General features: G+C 54.7%; 1 protein-coding gene across 4 annotated transcripts in view; it reads right to left on the bottom strand.

The window, feature by feature from the left end:
• The window catches only part of PALD1 (phosphatase domain containing paladin 1), a 75,589-nt gene extending 56,603 nt beyond the window's left edge, over positions 1–18,986 (bottom strand). Inside the window, exon 1 of one of the 4 annotated variants that reach the window (XM_053206858.1) lies at positions 18,840–18,986. The gene's annotated coding sequence lies outside the window, so the exon portion shown is untranslated. Of the gene's footprint in view, positions 1–17,627; positions 17,942–18,042; positions 18,128–18,839 lie in introns of those variants that run through there. The other 3 variants (XM_027062184.2, XM_053206859.1, XM_027062183.2) reach the window with 3 other exon arrangements.
• Positions 18,987–23,192: the final 4,206 nt, after the last annotated feature.

Raw genomic sequence — 23,192 nt, 5'->3', positions numbered from 1 at the left:
AGGCTATGGCAGGAAAGGTGGACGGCTGATCCAGACAGGAAGTGACCTCGCCGGATGAATGACAGGCCAACATTCCATCGGGAGCCCCACCTGCCGGTGACCTTCGGGGTCATGGGAGCCAGGAGTGGGTGGGCACATGGAGGCCAAGGAGGAAACAGGATTTATGCAGAAGGCCAGGCACATGGCAGACCCCCAGGCAGGGAAGTGACTTCATTTCACCCTCTGTTGCCCTTGCTTCCGTCCCTGACATGGCAAGGAGTTAACCCTAAGAGGGCCATTCCTCACTGGGCTCTAGCCAAGTCCACACAGGCCGGAATGAGAAAATCCTGGCTTTCTCCTCTCCCCCACTCCTTTTATCCCCAGTCCACAGATACGGAAACTGAGGCTCACAGAGATTGACAACAGGACAGGGACTCTAGGACCTCTCCCACTACACTGAGCTGCACAGAGGAGGGAGATGTTAATTCAGGGTCAGGAACTCACGGGAGCCTTCCTGGGAGAGGAGACCGCCGAGCTGGACCTTAAAGGATGAGCAACATTTGACAGACAAGAAGGGCATTCTGCACGGAGGAAACAGCATGGAGGAAGAAATGCCTGGCACTGTGCAGTCTCCTAGAAGTATCAAGGTACTTGTGAGGCCAGAATACAGGATGGGGTGGGGTTGGGGTGAGCCTCAATGGACCCGGGGACTGTGCCAGAGAGTCAGGATGTTGCTCTGTGGGGTGAGACATGCTGCCCAGACCGGGGCAACAGTAGAGCTGCATGATGATGCCCTGCGTCAACCTAAGAGGGCTGCCTGGAAGAGGCAACACATGGTGAGCCACCTCAGCAAGGGCTAGATATGACTCCGGGACCACTGGGGCCCAAAGCTCCGCAGGCCTCACCCCACCGCCCCGCATCCCCAACTACACCGGGTTTCTCTGTACAGGAGAAGGGAAAGAAATTCGCGATACCCATGGTACCGTGTGCCTCGCTGTGTACGTGACGCCAGACCATAGCACGGCAGGGCGCGGAGGTCACAGACCATGTTTCAGCCTCAGCTCCGCCACCGCCAGCGGTGTGATCTCGACAGAAACGCTCAACCTCTCTGTGCTCCAACATCCGTCAGATGAAGACAAGAACCAGGCCTGCTCTGAGGGCCGTGAGGATTAACAGAGAGAGTGCTCGTGGTACACGCCCGCCTGCACACACACAGCCAGCCAGCGCCCAACAAATACCCACCGCTGTGCTATCCCTCCAGACTCTCCCGCGGGCCACGTATCACCGCCATTCCGCCCCACGGCCGGGCCGGTGGCCTGGCCTAGATCACACGGCAAAGGAACAGCGGAGCCAGGATTCAAACTCGGGCCCGCCTGGCCCTAACGCCCAGGCTCATCCCAGCCCACCAGGCAAAACAAAACTTGAAACCCTAAGACCTGAAACCCGCCTGCTTGGCTCTCCAGGCCTCTGGGCGGCTCCTGGTCGGGGGAAGAACTCGGCCACTTTAAGCCTCTGGCGACGACCAAGGGCAGGGCAGGGAGAAAACACCAGGGCACAGCAGGGGAAGAAAAATATTTTTAAGTTTCTCCCTCTTCCTGTTTATCTATCCTCTGGATCCAGAAGCTCCTGGTGGCTGGCTGTTCGTACAGGGAAAGTCCTGCCAACAGTGACATCCTGCCATCACCCGCCCTGGACCCGGCGGCCCCTGCCAGCCTTGTGCCGGGGGGGGGGGGGGGGGGCACTGAGGAACACATCCCCGCAGACCCCTGCCTCGCCCAGGGTGGCTGCTTCACAGAGGCGGTTTTAACAGAAGCTGGGGCCCAGGCACGAGGACCCGGCCAGGGAGGAGGGGCCGCTGCCACTGCTTCCTGAGCACCAGCTGGCACCGATCAGCTCCACACTCAGCTGTGGAGAGGTGACAAGAAGCATTCAAGGAAATGACTCTGAGCCTGACCTGGGCACTGCCCTGGGGGCGGGAATGCGGAGCATGGGCTGTGCCGACAGGCCAACCCGGCCTCCAATCCTGGCTGGCCTAAGACCTGCTGTGTGACCTTGGCCAACTTACTCAACTTCTCTGAGCCTAATCCCCTTATCTGTAAACCGAGGATAATACTGTGGTGGGGATTACATGAGATAACATGGGGGAAGGACCAGCCCCTAGTAAGTGTGAATAAATATTATTTTTTTTAATTTATTCATTTATCCTGAGAGACAGGGAGCAGGGAGGGACAGAGAGAGGGGGAGAGACAGAATCTCAAGCAGGCTCAATGCTATCAGCACAGACCCCGATGTGGGGCTTGATCCCATGAACCGTGAGAGCACGACCTGAGCCGAAACCAAGAGTCGGACGCTCGATCAACTGAGCCACCCAGGTGCCCCGAATAAATATTATTTGTTCCCACTCCCACCATCAAGCTGACACCTTCCCTCAACCCAGAGGATCTAAGGTACCTTTAAAATAAGCTCAAATGAGGGGCGCCCGGGTGGCTCAGTCGGTTAGGCGTCCGACTTCAGCTCAGGTCACGATCTCGCGGTCCATGAGTTCAAGCCCCGCGTCGGGCTCTGTGCTGACGGCTCAGAGCCCGGAGCCTGTTTCAGATTCTGTGTCTCCCTCTCTCTGACCCTCCCCCGTTCATGCTGTGTCTCTCTCTGTCTCAAAAATAAATAAACGCTAAAAAAAAATTAAAAAAAAAAATAAGCTCAAAAGAACAATTATAGCCTCAAAAAAAAGAATGAAATTCTGACACGTGCTACAACATGGATGAACCTTGAAAATACTATGCTAAATGTTCCAATAAGCCAGAAAAGAAGGGCAAATACCCCATGAAATAGAAGGATGGCTGCCAGGGGTCAGGGGAGGGGAGGTGGTGGAGAGTCAGCGTTTCACAGGCACCAAGTCTGGTTTCAGAAAAGGAAACAGTTCTGGACACAGTGGAGATAGCTGCACGACAGCGTGAACGTACGTAACACGACCGACCTGTACAATCAAAAATGGTTAAAAGTGGGGGCGCCTGGGAGGCTCAGGAGGCTGAGCGTCTGACTCTTGATTTCGGCTCAGGTCATGATCCCAGGGTCGTGGGATCAAGCCCTGCATCAGGCTCTCCGCTGAGCATGAACCTGCTTGAAATTCTCTCTGTCTCCCTGCCTCTCTCCTGTGCACACTCTCTCTCAAAAAGGAAAAAAAAAAAGGTTAAAAGGGCACACTTTATGGTATATATATATATATATATTTTTTTTTTATCTTAATTTTAAAAAGGGCTTGTTCAAAAAACTGCTTTTGTGGATGCCCATGTTAATTGTCGTGCCTGCCCTTGGATAGTTCAGGGTCAAGAGGTGGGACAGGCACGGAAAGAGCTAAAGGCACCACCTCCCAGGGAACTCATGCCATCAGAGACCTAGGTGGTGGGTGCTGAGGAAAGAGGCACACGCATTCCTCCTGGGCCCGAGTCAGGGGTGCACCGATCAGCCCAAACCGCTCCGCCAGGCTCCTCCCAGTACGAGATGGGGTCTGCACGAGGCAGGAGCACGGTGAGTGTGAGATGCAGGGCCACACTCACACCTCGTGTGTGCATGTGTGCACATGCACTCACACGTGCACATACTCCCAGGCCAAAAATGCCAGGGTAGCCCAAACATGCCAATCCCAGCCTGTGCCCGGCCAGCTGGCCAGCCTCAGGCACTAGCATCCAATAAACAACAATAGCTCCACATCGGTCCCAGCACCCACCACCAAGGAAGGCAAACTGTGGCCTGCCCACCATCTCTAGGGCCAGGGATGGGGGGGAGGAGCATGAGCAAGAACTCCGTGGGCTTGCCCAGTGTAAGGAGACCTGGAAATACGACCCTCCAGAGGCCCACCCCCGACACGGGCGCCTGCTGGACAACCGTACCCACAGGGCTGGGTTGAGAAGCAGGTGCACCCTGGGGGCGGGAGGTAGGTAAGAACAGGGGTGAGAGGGCCTGGGTCACTGTGTCCCCTTGAGCAAGTCCCTTCCCCCTTCCAGATCTTCTGAAGTCTCCTTCACCTCCTTCTTGGTAAAATGAGCCTTCTATCCCAGCACCCAGCAAGCACACCTGGGAATACATACATCCTAGAGAAGTAAATGTGTGTGTGTGTGTGTGTGTGTGTGTGTGTGTGTCCACCAAGAGACAGGCAGGGGTGCTCAGCAGCCTTTTTCACAGTCACAAAAAGCCGGACACAAGCCTGAAGTCCATCTCTCGGGGAAAAATCGGCACGTGGTGGTACGCCTATACGGGGGAATACTACACAGCAATGAAAAGGGACAACGTGCCGAGGCCTGCAGCATCGCAGATGAAGCTCACAGACTTCACGTAGACAGAAGCCAGAAGAATCCAGATAACAACAGTTCATATTCACAGGTTCCATTTACACAAAATGCAAGAGCGAGCAAGACTAACCCTCGGGAGGGCACTTGAGAGCATGGGGACAGGCCGCTGACCAGGAAGAGGCCCCGGGGAACCTTACAGGGTGCTGAAAATGTTCCACATCTTGGTCTGGATAGGGGGTCACCCAGGTGATACACCTGTAACAATCCATCAAACTATGCTCTGACTTCCTGTCTGTAAATTAGATCTTGATTTACAGAATGAAATACAAACAGCTAGTAACTCATACTCTGCCTTCCTCTGAAGAGTGTACTGAGGCTATACAGAGAGTCTGTGTGTGGAAAGGGTTGGGTGGTGCGGAAGAATGTGGCCTGGGAGGCAGAAGGGCCGGGGTTCCAATCCTGATGCTCCCTCTGGGTACATTTTTTTTTTTCCTTCTCTGATTTCTTTTCCTGTTGTTGGCCAGGCTTTTTTTATTCCATAAGTATGTGTACTTGCTGTCCAAGACAGATGGATTTATAAAGAGAAAGTTTACGCCCTTCCATACTCCTCTAAGCCCACCTCGTAAGCTACAAGGTTTCTTCCCCCTTAAGTAGACAACACAAACGCCCCTCCAGTTCGTACACAGAACCCCAACCCTGTCTGTCTAATGCTGGCACGCCATTTCATTGTAGCACCACTCCTTCAGCTAATGGCCACTAAGTATCCTCCGTGTCAACCAACCAGCACGGTCCTGCCCCTTCATGGAACAGACATCCATTCCAACAAGAGAGAGAAAAGAGAGGGAGACAGAGACGGAGGGAGACAACAAAGAAATACAATCACGACACACCGTGTACATTGTGATGCGGGACTGGGAAGCTCAGACAGGCAACGAGCGAGGTGGGGAAAAGATGTATTTTAAGTGCCATAGTCACAGAAGGTCTGTGCTGATACCTGAGGACGGGGAAGGTTGGGGCCACGTGAGAAAGCATGCCAGGCAAAGGGCACAGCAGGGGCAAATGCCCCGAGGGAGGGAAGAACCCAGAACTGAAAGGAGACCATGTGGTCTCCAGCTCACTGGCCACAAAATCCTGGTGCGCAGACTCACACCCTGACAGTTTGCGTCTTCAGAACAGGCTACCGGAATTCACGCTGCTTAGATAAAAATGTGCGTGTAAAAGCTGTAGTCGATTCCACCATCTTCCAAAAGGCGGCAGCCTTTTGCCCAGCAACCAGCATTGCTTAAAAGGGCCAGTGTTGGGGCGCCTGGGTGGCTCGGTCGGTTAAGCGTCCGACTTCGGCTCAGGTCATGATCTCACGGTCCGTGAGTTCGAGCCCCACGTCGGGCTCTGGGCTGATGGCTCGGAGCCTGGAGCCTGCTTCAGATTCTGTGTCTCCCTCTCTCTCTGCTCCGCCCCTGTTCATGCTCTGTCTCTCTCTGTCTTAAAAATAAATAAACATTAAAAATTTTTTTAAAAAAAGGGGGCCAGTGTCCCCACATCTTTACTGGTTTAAGAAGTTATCGATCTTTGTCCCTTCTGCCCATATGAAATGGTTCCGCCTCCTTGTCTGTACAGTGGGGTCAATGACAGTTCCTTCCACTCAAAACACTGTGAGATTCAAATCGAAATAAAGTCATCTAATCTGCGAAGCTCAGCGCCTAGCACTGAGTGAGCCTCCATAAATGGGGGCTGATGTTGCCATCATTTCTGCACAAATGCCAGGAGATACACCTGTCGGTTCCATAATTACCATACTAACAAGGTGAACTTCCTAAGAGCAGCTTTAAAGGCTCAAACCCACACGGTTTAGCATGGCTTTCCCTGGAAACAGGGATACAGGGGGAAGGAGGTAGAAACCATGGCTCGGCAAAAGAACACTGAACTGGATGGGAGTCAAGAGACTAGATTCAGGTCAACCTGAGACTCAGTTCCCCCATCTATAAAATGGGCTAATTCGTGCCCTCTTCAGGCAGATATCCTCCAAATGTTTCTGGGGCATCTCCTAGGAGGGAGAATTTGTTCTAGGAGCTGACAATACAGAACAAAAATCCTGCCTTACACATGCTAGCTGGAGGCACAGAAACATGGTATATAAATTAGTAAAATATATAGTGTATGGAGAGGTGACAGTGATAAGAAAGAAAAGGGTTATGGGGGTGAGACATGAGATTTTGGACGGGGTATCTAAGGGAGGCTTCGCATTTGAGTAAAGATCTGAAGGAAGTGGGATGGGAAGCTATGCGGCTCTCTGGAGGAAAAGCATCCCAGGTGGAGGTGACAGCCTGTGCAAAGGCCCTGAGGTGGGGGTGTTCCCAGTGGGTTGGAGGAGCCATGAGGCAGTTTGGGTGGTGTAGAGTGAGTGAGGGGGTGGGTATTAGATGGGGATGTCCTGGAGGCCACACTAAGGACGCTGGCTCTCCCTGGGAGCAAATGGGGAGCCACCAGAGCCCCTGGGCAGAGAAATGCCTTGCTCTGACTTTCACATCCTAACAAGGTCACCCTGGCTGCTGCGTTAGAAGAATCTGTCGGGGAATGAGGGGGGAACAAAGGTGGAAGAAAAGGGACCTGTGTGGAGTCCGCCAGGGCCCCTGGAGGCTCGGCCAGCGGCGTGGGGAAGGTGAGGGGAAAGGTTCACCCTGGATCCGCTGTGAGAGGGAGGCCGACAGGGCCTGCGGAGGCGTGGGAGAAACAGAGGAATGGATGACTCAGGTGTTTGGCCTAAAGAACGAGATGAGACAGACGGGGGGAGGCAAGCGTGCAGTGAGGACCCAGCAGACAAGAGAGCCACGGTCTTGCGTCCCCCGCAGCAGCCTCAGAAGAAACCAGCAGGCCCTGGAGACCTGCCAAGAAAGACGAGCTGGTCCTGAGGCCCGTGGGGAAAGGGATACGAGAGACAGAGAGGGAAAAAGTGGATCCAGAGGGGAAGTCAGCACGGCACGTCTCCAGGCTTCCCCTGCCCACAGAGCCTGGGCCACGGCCAAGGCCGGCTGCTCACAGGCCCACTTCACAGATGGGGAAACCGAGGCAACAGAGTTCTGCTGTAAATACCTGTCAATGAGAAGCCAAAGAGACACGGAATGAGCTAAGGTGGAGGGCAGGCGGCCAGCTGGCCCACTGGGTTCCTACCGCTCTTACCTACCACCCCAAACAGGGACCATGGAGCTGGGACCCGATGTCCCCACCACGCAGGAAGTCTGCAGGACCCCAGGAGGCAACGCAGGACCGTGGGCTTTCCAGCGCTGACAACGTGACTCAATCCAGACTCCACGGATGTCTGCTCTGGGATCTGTGAGCTCGGTCTCTTTTTTTATTGGGATTTAATTCACACGCCATAAAAGTCACCCTTTTAAAGTACAAATTCGGTGGCATTTGGTACCTTCACAATGTTGTGCAACCATCACCACTATCTAATTGCCGAATATCAAACCCGAAAAGTTAAACATATAATTAATTACCGTATGACCCAGAAATGCCATTCCTAGGAATATACCCAAGAGAACTAAAAACAGGCATCCAAACAAATACTTGTAGACCCATGTTCACAGCAGCACCATTCACAGCAGGCAAAAGGTGGAAACACCCCAAATGTCCATGAACTGATACACGGATTAAAACATGTGGAAATGTGGTATGTCCATACAATGGTTTCATTATTCAGCCAAAAGGGGCGCCTGGGTGGCTCGATCAGAGAAGCGTCCGACATCGGCTCAGGTCAGGATCTAGCAGTTCGTGAGTTTGAGCCCCGCATGGAGCTCTGTGCTGATGGCTCAGAGCCTGAAGCCTGCTTCCAATTCTGTGTCTCCCTCTCTGCCCCTCCCCAACTTGTGCACATGCTCACTCGCTCTGTCTCTCTCTCTCTCTCAAAAATAAACACAAAGAAAAAATGTTTGCAATGGTTAATTTTGTGTAATGTGAATTTCACCTCAATTTTTTTTTTAAAAAGTAATGAGAGCATGCCCTGGGTCATCTGAGCGACCTCGTAAGCAAGCACTGCCATGCCATTTGGGGCTGAAGTCTGCTGAAGTTTGTTTACAACCGAGTTCCTTTTCTGTGAAGGCCAAATGACATCATTGCACATGGGACAAACAAAGGTGGTGGTGCAAACAGAGGAGGGGGTGGGGTGGAGAACTGAGCCACCCCATACATAGCCCATGGCAGCCTGGATGTGCCCAGAGGCCCAGCCTCTTAGGAGTCGGGACCATGTTCATGTCAACAGCATCTGTGCGAACTGAGCAAAACCCACCTGTTAGTGCCAAACGCCTGATCCCCACAAGAAGCGGGTTTAGGAGCTACTATATGCAGATTCCAGGAACACCACTATTCTACCCTTCCCTTCAAACAAGCTCCGCAGATGCAGAGCTTCCATGACCTCCCAAGACCAACAGACACAAAACGATACACTACTGAAACAGACATTTGGGGATTACTCACTGGCAGTCTGGGCTCTAAAGTGAGTGATCAGAATTACGCAGCCAACCTCATTAATGCCACTTTGTACAGCAAGTTCAGGCGACAGAAGCAAGGGAAAACAGAAGAGTCCCGGCTCTCTACTGTCAACACAACACTGGCAATGCAGGTGCAGCTTACGTCCTTCCAATAAATTAACACTGTTCCTTCGCAATGGGTTGGCTTTCTGGTTTTATTGGTGTTTCATATTTGTTTCACGGTCACACAGAAACTAAGTAAGCCTGAGTCATTCCTATCTAGTTTTATATCTGGACACATTTTAGTTATGTTCTAATAAGAACATTTAAATCAACAAGTGAGGCTTTTCTTTTCCTTTAACAGCGAGTCCACAAAAACACACACACTGTATGATTCCATATGAAATGTCCAGAGTAAGCAACTCTATAGACACAGAAAGTAGACTAGTGGGCTGGGGATAGGCAGTGACAACTAATAGGTACAGAGTATCTTTTTAGGGTTGATGAAATGTTATAATTAGACGGTGGTGACAGAGGCAGGACTCTGCGAATACACTAAAAGCTACTGAATCATATGTTTTATTTATTTTTTAAACGTTTGTTTATTTTTGAGAGAGAGATCGTGCACACCCATGTGGGGGAGAGGCAGAGAGAGAGGGAGACACAGAATCCGAAGCAGGCTCCAGGCTCTGAGCTGTCAGCACAGAGCCTGACGTGGGGCTCGAACCCATGAACCCTGAGATCATGACCTGAGCCGAAGTTGGACACTCAACCGACTGAGCCACCCAGGCATGTTAGTTGCATCGTATGTTTTAAATTGGTGAAATTGTATGGCATCTGAATTATATCCCAAAAAGCGATTTTAAAAAGGGGGAAGGGTCCACATGTTACCCAGGTTTGAGCAGCATGAAGCTGAAGAAATCACAGGGGAAATCAGCAAACCCACCTGTTGTTAGTTTCAAGGCTCACTCCCCTCTCCCTCCCCCTAGACCATCCCCAAGGGCTCAGAGAAGGAGGCTGAGATGAAATCCTAAATCACAAGACAAGCCCATATCGGAACACAACTCAAGATTCCTATGTCACGGGACTCACTTCATACAACAGTACTGAGACACTATGTTGAATTATTAAACTAGGAAAAACTTGAAAACAATGAAAACAACCGATGTTGGTAAGTATGCACAGAGTGTGGCCCATTTATACGAGGATGGCAATGGTCAAGGAAAGAAGCATGACAATACAGATGCAGAGCCTCCGTGACCCAATTGGCTGGGATCAGGTAGAGCCAGGAGCATGCAAATCTGAGCACAGGAGGCCCCTCTTCCTCAGGAGGCCACAGACTCCCCACCTTCCACCCACCTTCCACCCCCACACCCAAGGCAGGGTTCCTGTTGCCTCAATAAGGTGCATCTTCACTGTGACAAGAAGGGAGGCCTCCAGAGTCCATCTTTGATCGCCCAACAAATCATTCTCTCCTTGGGCCTAATCCTTCCAGCGACGTGTCAGGAGGCAGGAAGAGGAAGCCCCCGCGGCTGGGAGGCGGTGGTGACGGAAGCAGGAATGCACGTCCACCCAGATGCCCAGCTACCAACTCACCCACCCCCAGGACAGTCTGATCTCTTGTGTTCCAACGCCTCCCTCCTCCAGAAACCCGCTCTGAATGGACCACCTTCAGGAAGCCCTCACTCTGTCTCCCCAAAGCCCGGCTGAGCCCCAGCTCGGAGCCAGGGGCAGAGGGACACCAACTTGCATGGCCCAGGCTCCCGTCTCTGGGCCCTGGGCTCCCAGGGGGTGTGCAAGGAGCTCCCACGGCGGTGCTGGGACCCTCCCAAGGCCAATAGCTGAGTGAAAAAGCAGGCCCCAGGGCCACGGCCCCAGGGCGAATTACATGCCCAAATCAAAACTACACAAATTCACCCAGAGGCACAGAAGAAACACCCGGGATATTCAGCAAACCGCTGATGGCATTACCTCTTCCTGGTGAAGAGAGGAGGTGGGGCATGGGGGCCTTCCCGGCGGCAAAATGATGCCAGACTTGACCGAGGGGGTGGCTGTACATTCCTGGCAGTTACCAACACTCATGCAGCTGTGCGTTTATAGAGTGCACGAATCTCATGGTACACATACCGCATCACACTCGTAAAACAAAGGAGAGCAGCTGCTCAGTGGGTCCGGGTTTCCCTTTGTGGTGATGGGTACGTTCTGGAACTTGACAGAGGCAGTGGTTGAACAACATTGTGAATGTACGGGCCGCTGAACTGGACACTTGAAAATGATTAATTTTGGGGCGCCTGGGTGGCTCAGTCGGTTGGGCGACCAACTTCGGCTCAGGTCATGATCTTGCGGTCCGTGAGTTCGAGCCCCACATCCGGCTGTGTGCTGACAGCTCAGAGCCTGGAGCCTGTTTCAGATTCTGTATCTCCCTCTCTCTGACCCTCCCCCATTCATGCTCTGTCTCTCTCTGTCTCTAAAATGAATAAACATTAAAAAAAAATTTAAAAAAAAAAGAAAATGATTAATTTTAGGGGTGCCTGGGTGGCTCAGTCGGTTGAGTGTCTGACTTCGGCTCGGGTCATGATCTCACGGTCCGTGAGTTCGAGCCCCGTGTCGGGTTCTGTGCTGACAGCTCGGAGCCTGGAGCCTGCTTCAGATTCTGTGTCTCCCTCTCTCTCTCTGCCCCTTCCCTGTGCTCGTTCGATCGCTCTCTATCTCTCAAAAATAAATAAACATTTAAAAATTAGAAAAAATGGCTAATTTTATGTCTAGTGAATGTCACCTCAATTTAAAAAAAAAACTTTTTTAAAGGTAGGGAGGGAAAAAATTACTACACCCATTTTGCAGATGAGAAACTGGGCTTAAACGCAGCGGTGAAATGCCAGTCTAGGGTTTATCCACCTATGCCTCAGGCCTGGTTCGGGGCCCAGTAGAGGAGAGATCTGCTCAGATCTGCTCACCTCCCTCAAGGGGCCCGATCTCCAGGGAGGGCCCTTCTCTCTGGGGCATCTGAAAACCAGAACTTCCCAACAGGCCCTGGAGTGAGCCAACAGAGCAGCCCCTAGGAACTCCTGAGACCCCCAAAGTCCGTGAGCTGGGCTGCCAATGGGGCAGGGAGTGAGCACCCACTGAGAAGATGATCATACTAAGGCTGAAAAGCTGCTGGGCCAGGATGTGGGTGGGAAGAGGTCCCCCCATCAGTTCCAGGCTGGATGAGGTCATCCTGGCTGGGCCCTGGGGCTCTGATGGAGGGCTGCCCCAGAGAATTAAGAGGTCAGCACCAGCTTCAGGGACCCCAGGAGGAAGGAGTGTAACTCCAGGGTGGCAGTCAAAGAGGACATGTCCAACAGCCACCTGGGACCAGCAGAAGAGGGTTAACTTATTCATGGGGTCTACAGTTCCCGGAAAAGCAAAAGCAAAAGGAAAAGGAAAAGGAAAAGAAAAGAGGAGGGGAAACTCTCCTCTGTGCTTTCTAAACATCCAACAATCTTCAAAACACCCAAGCGTCCCTGTCTTACACTCTGGGAAGTGCTGGACAGAAGCCACGCAGCCTGCAGGCAGGCAGGCCCTGGGCTTGGCAGGCTGCAGAGGCTGGCAAGGCCAAGGTCATCTGAGGGCACCCACCTCTCTCCTGCATGGGGCCAACACCATCCCTTGGCAGTGGGGCCGTTCCTCATGGGCGAGGGCGGGAGGCACCGCAATGGACCCACGGCCCTCCCAACACCACACCCTCCCTCCTGGAATTTCCAAAAGCCCTAGTTCCCTGGGAGTCCTTGGGGTCAGCATGAGACACCCAGTTCCCAGATGCTCCCTACTGCCTGCCTTGGGCATGTAGGTAGCCCCAGATGCCCTGTGTCTTTCTCATCAGAGAACCCCAGCCAAGAAGGGGCACCCCTCGGAGCTAACACCAGTTCACACGTCGGTTATAGGAAATATACAAAACACCTCCCAAGGTCCCAGAATTCCACTATTAGACAGACATTCGCTCCGTAGGAAAAGCTAAGGAGTTTTCAAAGGCTCTCAGTTCATTCCCAAGAAGGGAGACCTATTAACCTATGGGTATCTTAACTAAGAGCAAAAATAAGCATGTGCCTGAAGCAGGAACCATCTGGAGCCCCAGCTCAAAACCGAGCGCCCCCAGGGAGGGCTGGCAGGCATTTATAAGAGGCAGCAGGGTCTCCGGAGACTGAGGGGAGAGCAGACGTGATTCGTAAAAGGAAAGTGAGAGGCCTCCGGCTTGTGTCCTAACAGGGAAACCAGGGCTGCCTCGGAGCCCAGAGTGGGAGGGACAGAAGGTCCCAGCATGCAAGGACTCTCTTGACGGGCCAGGATGCGAAGTGCGGGTCCCCTCCCCATGTGCACGGATCTGTCCACGTTCCTAAACACGCCAAGCGGTCACACCGCTGCACGGGCTGCTCTTTCTGCTTGAAGCCTTCCCTCACCCTTGCAAACTCGGCCATCCTTCAAAGCCCACCTGAAGCACTGCCCCACCCCCTAGCAGGCCACTCCCTCCGGCTGCCTCCAGCTCCCACCACAGATGGCACAGACCTGGGAAGGTGCCAGTCGGGTATGATACAACGTATGAATGTGCCTCTCTCACCCAGAAGGGACAGGGTCTCACTCACCTTTGGTCCCCTGCACCTCGCACTGAACCCAGGGCCAGGAACCCCAATCTAGAGGTACCCTGTTGCCTTCCGACCATCAGGCACTGCTCAAACACCCTGGCCTCACACATCTCTCCTTCTGCTGAGAAAGTAGGAATCAGGGTAATGACAGCGGCACCTGATGTTTACTGAGCACTTACTATGAGCCACATGCCACCCCAAGGGCTCTCCATGAAAGATCTTCCTCTCATCTTTGCGACATCCCTATAAGGGAGTTACTGTCATTAACCCTGCCACACAAGGAATCAAGCACAGAGAAGGTAAGTGAGCTGCCCAGGGGCACACAGCTAGTGAGAATAGGACCCGAAATTCCAAACCGGTGTTCTCCATCACTACAGATCCACTGGCGGGCAGGAAGATGCTCCGGGAGCAGTTGCTAGGACAGGCTCTGAGTGGAAGAGGAACTCAGAGACTCTAATGGCCAGTGCTTCCCAGGCCTTCTCTTTCCCCAGGTCCCAGCCAAAGACCCAGGGACAGTAGCAGAACCTCTTCCCAGTCTGAGCCTGCTGCTCCCGGCCCCATCCGGGTGCCGAGCGCCAGTTGTAAGAAACATCCAAGGCCCTGCAGCTCGGCCCGTACTGGGGAGGCACACGGCTGCCTGCTGGGAGGCAGAGCCGTGATTTGGGGCTATTCTTAGCAAACCACTGGCTCTCCTCCCAGAGGCCTGGCAGGCGGCAGACCCAAGCTTCCATACGCCCTGCCTGCTATTTCCTGACCCTGCATGTGGAGATCCCACAGGGCTAAGGAGTGGCTGGTGGGCAAGGGGTGAGGACAAAGCCCTCCAGCTTTCAGATGAGAGGTGTCTGCCTGCCCAGCCTTCCCAGGCACGTGGCCTGCTGAAGCAGCTCTGGGGGGGGGGGGGGGGTCCTGGCCGCAGGGGAAGGCTCGCAATCAAAGGCTCCGCTGACGGACACTCGCTCTGTGCCATACCCTGGGCTACACGCCTTCTACTGATTTTCTCCCATTTAACCTTTAAAACGCTCTCAAGGGCTAGGGGTTACTGGCCCCATTTTAAAGATGAGGAGTTTCATGCTAAAGGCAAGTTAATTCAGACATTAAGTAACTCGCGCAGGGTCACGCAGTAAGTTACGTGTCACTTAACGTAAGTTAAGTGTCAAGCTACGTCTAGACTCTGAGCAGGCTCCCAATCTCCAGGTTGGGCAGAGCGGAAGCGACCACAGCCAGAGGTGGGGGCCCCCCTCCCTGTCTGTCCAGGCCCAGGGTTTAGAGGAGGGGCAGTCCACACCTGAGGGCAATGGTCTCACCAAGGACCCCACTGTGTGTCTACTCTTTCTCTCCCCTAAGAATGATCCTTCCCTGGCTGGCTCAGTCGGTAGTCTGAGACTTTTCTTTTAAGTTTATTTATGTGTTTTGAGAGAGAGGGAGAGCCCTAGCGGGAAAGGGGCAGAGAGAGAGAGGGAAAGAATTCTAAGCAGGTCTCATGAACTGTGAAATCATGACCTGAGCTGAAATCAAGAGTCAGACACTTAGCCAAATAAGCCACCCAGGCACCACGAACCTGAGACTCTTGATCTCTGGGTCATGAGTTCGAACCCATGTTGGGTGTAGAGGTTACTAAAAAAAGAAAATAAATTAATTAAAAAAAAAAAAAAAAAAAAAAGAATGGTCCCTTCCCTGCCAGAGACCCTCAGGCTTGGGCTCAGAAGGAGAGTCCCCAGTCAGGTTCCTCCTCTACCCAGGCGACACAGCCTCACTTGAGGAAACTTCTGGAAACCACAGGAAGATGAAACTCAAAGGTTCGAGGAGGCCCTGCTGGAGCTTACAGCACGTACCCAGCCCTGTAACTTAGGGAGAGGGGAGGTCAAAGGACTCTCGGAGTAAAACAGAATACCAAGCTCTTTGGGGGCTCCAAACCCCAGTGGGGGTCTAGAGACAAAACCACACCACAGATCACCTGCACCCCACCACCCTAAACAGGACAACTTCCCGCTGCCGCACGGAGTCACGGGGATAACCGAACAGTGCACACCTCGACTGCATCTTGAGACCCACCTGGGTCCATGTCCTGAGTCAGGTGACTCAGCAGGTATATGTGCCCATATCCCCCGGGAGCCCACAGCCAGCTCCACGTCTGCCCAGGTACTCGAGTCACTGCCATGTGACTCCATGTCTCGTGTCCACGCATGTGAGCTCACATCCACGCCCGCCATCCATGTGCCTGCCCATTATACATCTGCCTTTTGTATGGGGAGGTTCGAGTCCCCGTGAAGGTGTAATCCGCCCATACGGTGTCGGAGGCCCGTGTGTGGTCCACGTTCACGTGTCCACATTGCTGCCCCTGCACCCGTCTATACCCCTGGGTTGCTTGCCCACTTCCGTTGCCTTCCCGGGTCTTCACGCATGTCCGCATCCAGTTGCTCTCTGTCTCTGCCCACGCAGCTGTAAACCCAAGCACGCGCACATCTCTGCCCACGCCAGTATCCCCCACCTGTGCCCGGGTGACTCTGTGTGTGCCAACTGTTTGCAGGCGGGTGGGTGTATTCACACAAGTGCTCACAATGCCAGCCACGGCTGTGGGGGGGAGCTCAGCAACGCCCTCTCCCAGAACGGTGCCCAAGGCCATGGGCACAAGCACAATGCCACCTCCACCAATTGTTCCAGAGAGCAGAAAGCTACCAGAGATGATGGGGGAGGGGGGCAGAGCCCCAGACACAGCAGAACCTCAGAGTGAGGTCAGGGCTGCCCCGGTACCACCCACATCAAGCCAGTCCTGCCCTACCCACCCACTTCCATCACCCCAACTTCAATACTTGATGGCCAGCAAGGGGACCCACAGGAAACTCGGGCTCAGGGCCTCTAGCCTTCCAACAACATCCCCAGCCCCCAGCAATAGAGGCTCTTCAGAAATGAAGTGAGGACTTCCCCCTGCTGGCCTCGGAACCTCCTACAAGGTTGGACCTAGACCTCAAATCTCACAAGCCTCAAAGAACCTGGGGGAGTCCTATGCTCAGCCTGACCCCAAAAACCAAGTGGGTTTCTTCAGAAACCTACCAGCAGGGAAAGACAGTCCGAGAGTGGGGCCGGGGGCGCATACAAGCAAGAGAATCTCCTGAAACCCCCCCCCCCCCCCCCCCCCCGCTGCTCCCTGTCCACAGAGGTGGTGAGAGGTCCTCACCATGAGCAGAGTAACAAGGAGGGATGGGAATGGTGCTGGAACATTTTAAACAGATTTGAACACATGCATATGACTGCATGAGAACTGGATTCCAGCTCCTCCCCCAAGGATCGCAGCCTGTGTCACTCATTTAGCCATTAATCCTGGGTAGCCTCTTGGCTTTCAACTATTATTATTAGTCCGGGACTGGTATTGAAAGCCTATAACAGCAAACTTTCCTGTATGTTTGTCTTGTATTCCCCATACGGCTGAGCCACCTGAGGACAGCACCCTCCCATCCCCCCATGCTCCCCAGCAGAGCCCGGGGCGTGGCATTTAAGAGGCGCTCAGACACTGGGTCTAGCTGCTCTGCACCGAAGCCAAAGAGTTGGTCCCTAGACCTTTGGTTGCGAGAGGAAAGAATCCCAGAAGCTTCTTGAAGCCAGGAAGCTTGTTTCCGTCTCTGACTCCCCAGGAGATAAGAACACATTCCAGCCATCCTGGCTACTTTAGAGTCAGGTGCAGCAGGTCTCCCACACCCCACTTTGCTTTCCTCCAAGTCACGGACTCTTCAGGAAAAATCTCTAAAGATGAAAAGGGGATCTCCTGGGAGACCCAGGCCTAGCGAGGGAGAGGGCCAAAGGGGCTCAGAAGCAAAGCCCACTGTGACCTCTTACTTCTAACCAGTTCCATGGGCCCCAAGCCCCTTAAAGATGAGCCCAGGGACCCCATGAGTAGTTCACGGGGCGGCTTCCCTCCTCCCGACTGCACAGTGAGCCTGGCTCAGACGCCGTGTCCCAGGCCTAGCCCCAAAGGCTGGAGGCGCTGCCAGCCCACGTTTAGCCTGGTGCGAGGGAAACCGTGGGGGAGGAGATAGCCCAGCGCCCGGCAAACGACTCAGTAACCTCCCACTCTTTACTGAGGTCCCGCTTCTCTCCCAGGCATTAATTCCGTGCGGGTTTGGATGGGAGCCCAGAACCTCTCCCCGCCGGGGAGCCCAGGAGGCATGCGCCCCGGGGGATGGGGCGTGGGTGGTCTGAGCAGCCCCCGGGCCGGGGTTGCCCAGGGGACTCCAGATCTGCCCTCCCCTCGCCAGCCCCGGGTGCGGACGCGTCGGTACCTGCCAACACGCGGCTCCGGGGGGCATCCGCGCTCCTGCGGCTGGCGCGCTGCGCCCGGACTGCGGGCGCCGAGTCAGGCAGCGGCGGGGCGCGCCCGGCGCGGGCTCCGGCTCGCTCCTCCCAACTTCCCCAGCCCATCCGTGGGCAGAGGCGGCTCCGGAGGCGGGCAGGCCGGGCGCAAGAGGCGAGGCCAGGAGGACTGCAGCCCGCGCTAGCCTGCGGTGGGAGATGCGCGCCCCAGAGCCAGCGCGCAGCTCGGTTCCCCGCGCGCCCCGCGCCCCCCACGCCGAGGGGCGGACCCGGCCAGGCCGCCAATCAACGCGCCTGCCGCCCCCCCCCCCCCCCACCAGCCAGCCCGAGCCCCCGCCCCAGCCGCCGAGGAGGCGGGGGGCTCGGATTTAAAGACACACTCACCCAAGCCGCGTCCGGATTGGCATCCGCAGCTCCCGGGCGGAGAGGGAACGGCTGGCCCCACCTTCTCCGGCCCCGCTTCCTCCCTCTGCCCGCCCACCCTCTGCTAGGAGGAAAAGTTTGGGGCGGGGGAGAATGCCTGTGAAGCCAGTTCCTCTTCCCTTGTCATTAGTTCGGCTCCTTCTGGAAGATCCCCAAAGCCTCCATCCAGCCTCCCTGGCTGAAAGAAGCAAAGGCTTTCGGGGCCACACCCCCTCCCAAACTCCAGCTCCCCGGGAGATCTGCAGGCCGGGGCTTCCCTCGCCCCTCTCTGCTTTTTAAAGCCAGGCTGTGCCTCGGTGAGACCCAGATGAGTATCAGGGAGCCTGAATAAATGCCCCACAGTGCTGTGCAACCTGAGCTAGACGATTGACCTCTCTGGGCCTCAGCCACCGCAGTGTCAACGGGCGTAAAGAGCAGACTGTCCTCTCAGTCGTGGGTTTTTTCCCAAGCCCTGGACGCCCCTCAGTTCCCAGAGGCTTAAAGGGAAGAGTGGGGCAGAAACTTTGGAAGGGAAGGGGTCCCTCTGCCCCTATTCCAGGACTGTCGGCAGTGACACGCACAAGCCCCGCCCCTTAGGTGCCCCCGCTCCCATCCCGATGCCCCAGCAGCCCACGTGGGCCGGTGGCTCGCAGGCGCCCCCGCCGGTCCCCACGTGCGTTCAGTCTCCCGCCGCCGCTGCTTCCTCTCCGGGAGACTAGCTTTGTTGTGGTTAGTGAGTCACTTCCTCCCTCTCTCCACGGGAAATCCTTCTTCCTCACCTGTCACTACCTGCCTCGCCCCCACTCAGGGCTGGAGCCGCAGTCGGTGGAGCCAGGTCTCCCCCGGAGGAAGGCAGCGCTGTCTTCACCTCTTTCCAAAATCAGGCAAGAGGGCGCTGGGCTGAACAGAGAGCACCCCAGTTCGCCCTGGGAATAAATGAAGATGAAAGAAATGGTTGTCGTTTGTCGTTCTATTACCAGGTCTCGAGCACCTTTCAAATGCTTCATTCACCTGGATGATTTTTATGAGCTAAGTACTGTTATTATCCCTATTTTAGTGGATGAGGAAACTGAGGCCCAGGGAAGATTTGCCCTCGGCTCCAGGCCTGCCTTTTCCCCGACGGAGATGTGTGAGAAGGGCGGAGAAAGTCCAGGCATGGCCAGAGATGCACATCTGACAGCCGTCACAGTCCAGCAAAGCTAGGCTCAAACTGGCTCACAGTCTACTGGCCGTGTGGTCTGGGAAACATGACATAAACTCTCTGATCCCCAACTTCTTCATCCATAAGCTGGCCTGCTCTCCTTCAAGGAGGTGCTGAGAAGCCAGGGTGCTGGGGCGCCTAACTCACCCACTCCTTGCCAGATTCCCCACTGATGCCCCTGCTGCCATCCTGAGGATGCTGCCTTCCTGGATAACGCCCCCTTGAGGCCAGGACTAAGTAAGGGTCCAGCACTAGCATGAACGCACACAGAAACATACACGCAGGCGCACAAATACGCACACGTGCATACACACTGCTCTTCCTCCCTGGCTGTCCAACAGGTGCTGGGGGCTGTAGTGGTCTAGACTGAGCTCTTGGAAGACAAAATTCTGGCTCTGACCCGTCCTTTGGTCCCCAGCGCAGTGCCGGACTCATTCGTTTGTATTCACCATGCACACAGTAGGTGTTCTAGTTGAATCAATCAGAAAAGCCCAGGGCAGAAGTGTCCCCAGGAGAGCCAGCAATCAAAGCCCTTCTAGCCGCAATCGACAGCCTCGAGCCTCAGCTGGTAGACCCCAGAAGTAAAGGGTTGGGGGCTCAAAGGTGTTTCAGGGACAGGCCACAGACTGTATCCAGACCACAGCGCCCAGACTCGCCAGCTCACTCCCAGCTCCTGGGGCTCTGCCAAGTCACTGATGATCATGGGGCTGGCGGCGGGGGGGGGGGGGGGGGTGGGAACCACAAGAAAGCCTTCAGGACCAGATTTGCCCCATCCTAAGCCTGGGAGGGAGAAAGGGCTTAACACTGAAGGAGGAGGAAAGGACACAGAGCAGCCCTAGGTATGCCCAAGAGAAGGTGTTCTGTTCTCTCCCCAGCCCCAGGCAGAAGGGAAAAATCCCTTGTTCCAACTCTTTTGGCCCAAACTTCTCCAGAAGCTTCCTGAGAGGTCTGGAAGCTCAGAGCAAAAGCCCAAAAGTCCCAGAGAAAGGATCGATGGTCCCAGAACAGGACCTCAGAAACTAGAGGGCTCTGGACTTATGCCCACTCTGCCGGCACCCCCACCAGCCCTGCCACCACCCCACGTCACACACACACACACACACACACACACACACACACAAGCACCCAAGACATCACTTCATCGACTAGAGAATGGCAGGGCCCAGTAGGTGGCCCTGTACAAATGTATGCACTCGTGCGTGCATATGTACATGCTTGTGTTGCTCACGTGTGAGCTCACGTTTGCAGAGATGTGAAGAAGCGTTTGCACAAGTGTCCAACACAAGTGAGCATGGGTCCACATGCCAATATGTGTAGCGCACACACAAACCAACCTACCCCAGCCCAAAGCTACAAAGAACAGCCAAGAACGCCACTACTCACACTTCCAGAACCGCCCGTGGCCTCCCCCTCTGCCCAAGCGAGCGAGGCGCCGCTGCTCTTGGAAGAGAACTCCCACGTTCAGTCCCTGCACAGAAACATAAGCTGTGGACGCCCCGGGTCCCCCACGGGAACACTCAGGCCAAGAGTTATTTCCTGACAGGCACAGATGACTCGCCGGAAGGTAGGGGAGCTGAGTTCAAACCAGCAGAGATGAGACTTGACGAAAGACAAGAAACAGACCCTCCTGCTCTCCTCTGCTCCTCACTCCCTGCCAAGCCCACTGCAGGCCACGGGACGCTGGGCCCGGGGAATAGACAGAGTCAGGGCAGGGAGCCGACCTCGCCTTGCTCCCCGTGGCACTGTTACGGTCGTGATCTGGGATTCACACGGGCCCACCAGCATCGCTGGGCGTCTTGGAGCCTGCGGTCCCTCCCCCTGAGCCAGGCGGTCTCTGAGCCTCCAGCATCACGCATCTGCTGCTGAGACCCAGCACAGACCCCTTCCCGCTGCCTGGCTGCCTGGGGTCCTGCTGTGGCTGCCTGGCCTTCCAGGCCCACTGCCCCCTCTCCAGGACCCAGCACCCACCCCTCATCCGTTCAAGCCCCTTCTGAGCACGACCCAGGGCTTACGGACATGGGCTTGGGGCAGAGCACACTTGCCCTGGGTCTAGCCTCAGCAACTTTACCACCTAAAAGTTCCCACGTTTTTGGAGTCACATTTTCCTCATTTGTAAAATGATAGGAGTGGTTCCTGCTTCCCAGGAACGTCTGGAGGACTGAAGGGGTGTCTGGCATTCAGCCAGAGCTCACTGATGTCAACTATTGGCATTGTTACCATTATTGTCACCCGTACTCGTGCTCTGACCCAGCCCTGAACCTGCCAGGGCAGAGGGCTTCTTCAAGACTGAGTTCTGCCTCCTCCAGGCAGCGTTCCCTGCTGACAGGATCTCTGTCTGCTCAGGACTCTTTGCCCCTCACCTCTGTGCAGGGCCCTGGACCTGAGCACCCCTACCCGGCACAGAATATATGTTCAATAATTGGCATCGTAGTTATCAGCAAGGTCATTCATTTTATTGCTTGTACCCTCTTTTGGGTCTAGGTTCAACGATGACATCTCTCCTGACTGAAATTCATACGCTGGGTTCTGACTTTTTTGACTGATACTCAAAGAAAGAAATATGTTTTGCGCTGGGACCACCAGCTCTACAGAGACTTGAAAATGTGTGCGTTTCACCAAAAAAATGCATAGCCTCCTGTGTGTGGTGCATTCTGACACTTTCTCATGCATTCTGTCCTGTTTCTGTTCTTGCTGATTGCAGTACACAAAACTGATTTTACCTGTGACCTACAGTTTGAAAATTCTGCCCCTGAGGGCAGGGGGACCTCCCTTCCCTCCCCCGGTGCCACTCAGTGCCTAACTGAAGACTGCCCAGGACATATGAGAGGAGGGTGGTTCTGTTTCCAGAACATTCCTCAAGGACGACAGAGAGAGTTCTCCATCAGAAGAAAAGAGAAAAGGGAGAAGAAATCCTGGCTCATTCATTCAACAAATATTCCATTCATTCATTCATTCAGTCAGTCAGTCAGTCAGTCAGTCAACAAACATTTACAGAGCCCCTTCTGTATGCCAAGCCCCGTTCTAGGCCACGAGCAGGGAATGAGACAGATGAGATCTTGCCTTCGTGGGGCTGACATTTTAGTAAGGTGGGGGTGAAGGGTGCAATAAACAAGTAAACAAAACCGGAAGCAAGATCATTTCAGAGGGATTCATGCTATGGAGAAAATAATACAAGAGAACGGTATCGAAGACTGTACGGGTAGGGCTATTTTAGAAATGATGGGGGCCTCTGAAAGCCTCTAGTACCTTATCTGTAAAAGGGTGACGATGACACTTACCTGAGCAGGTGGTTATTGGACGTAAGCAGGGTGAGGAAGTCAAAGTATACAGCACCACCTTGGCACAGAGTGGCCTTTCTCACCATCGTTGTGAGATGGAAAACTACAGCCCAATTTGAAGGCGGGCCGCGAGAAGTCCCCCAAAGCTTCGCACTGGGGTTCAGAGGAAGTTGAGGGGTCAACGCCAGCTAGGGCACAAGCCCAGGACTCACGCGCGTATTGACTCGTCCCTCTGCACAGCCTGCCTGCCTTGTCCCTCTCCATTCTGCCCCCACCTCCCTACTCACCACAGCCCAGTTGGAGCTGTACTTTCTCTAAAAGCTAGGGCACTGAAGAGTTAACTTCTTTCTAGGGGGGTGGCCCAGACCACATAGGGCCAGATACCCCAGGCTCCCACGCCCAGCAGCCTTCACCACCCGACCCTGTGCTTCACAGGGCTCCCAGCTGATGAGACCACGCCGGCTCAAGAACATCGGGGCTGGATCCCAGCAAGACAGCGAGGGGCTGCAGATCTGAAACCCAGCCCCAGGCAGATGCTGAAGAGCCCAGATCTGTCCAACCGGGGCAGAGAAAGCTGGGTGGGGGGAGGTCCCTGTGCTCTGGTCCCTGCAGAGGTGTCAGGGTGAAGGTGAGGACCCTGTCTCAAGGAGAGC

The sequence above is a fragment of the Acinonyx jubatus genome, chromosome D2 (assembly GCF_027475565.1).
Source record: "Acinonyx jubatus isolate Ajub_Pintada_27869175 chromosome D2, VMU_Ajub_asm_v1.0, whole genome shotgun sequence".
Taxonomy (NCBI): domain Eukaryota; kingdom Metazoa; phylum Chordata; class Mammalia; order Carnivora; family Felidae; genus Acinonyx; species Acinonyx jubatus.
The sequence above is the reverse complement of the archived record's forward strand: the minus strand, read 5'-3'. Positions and strand labels throughout refer to the sequence as shown.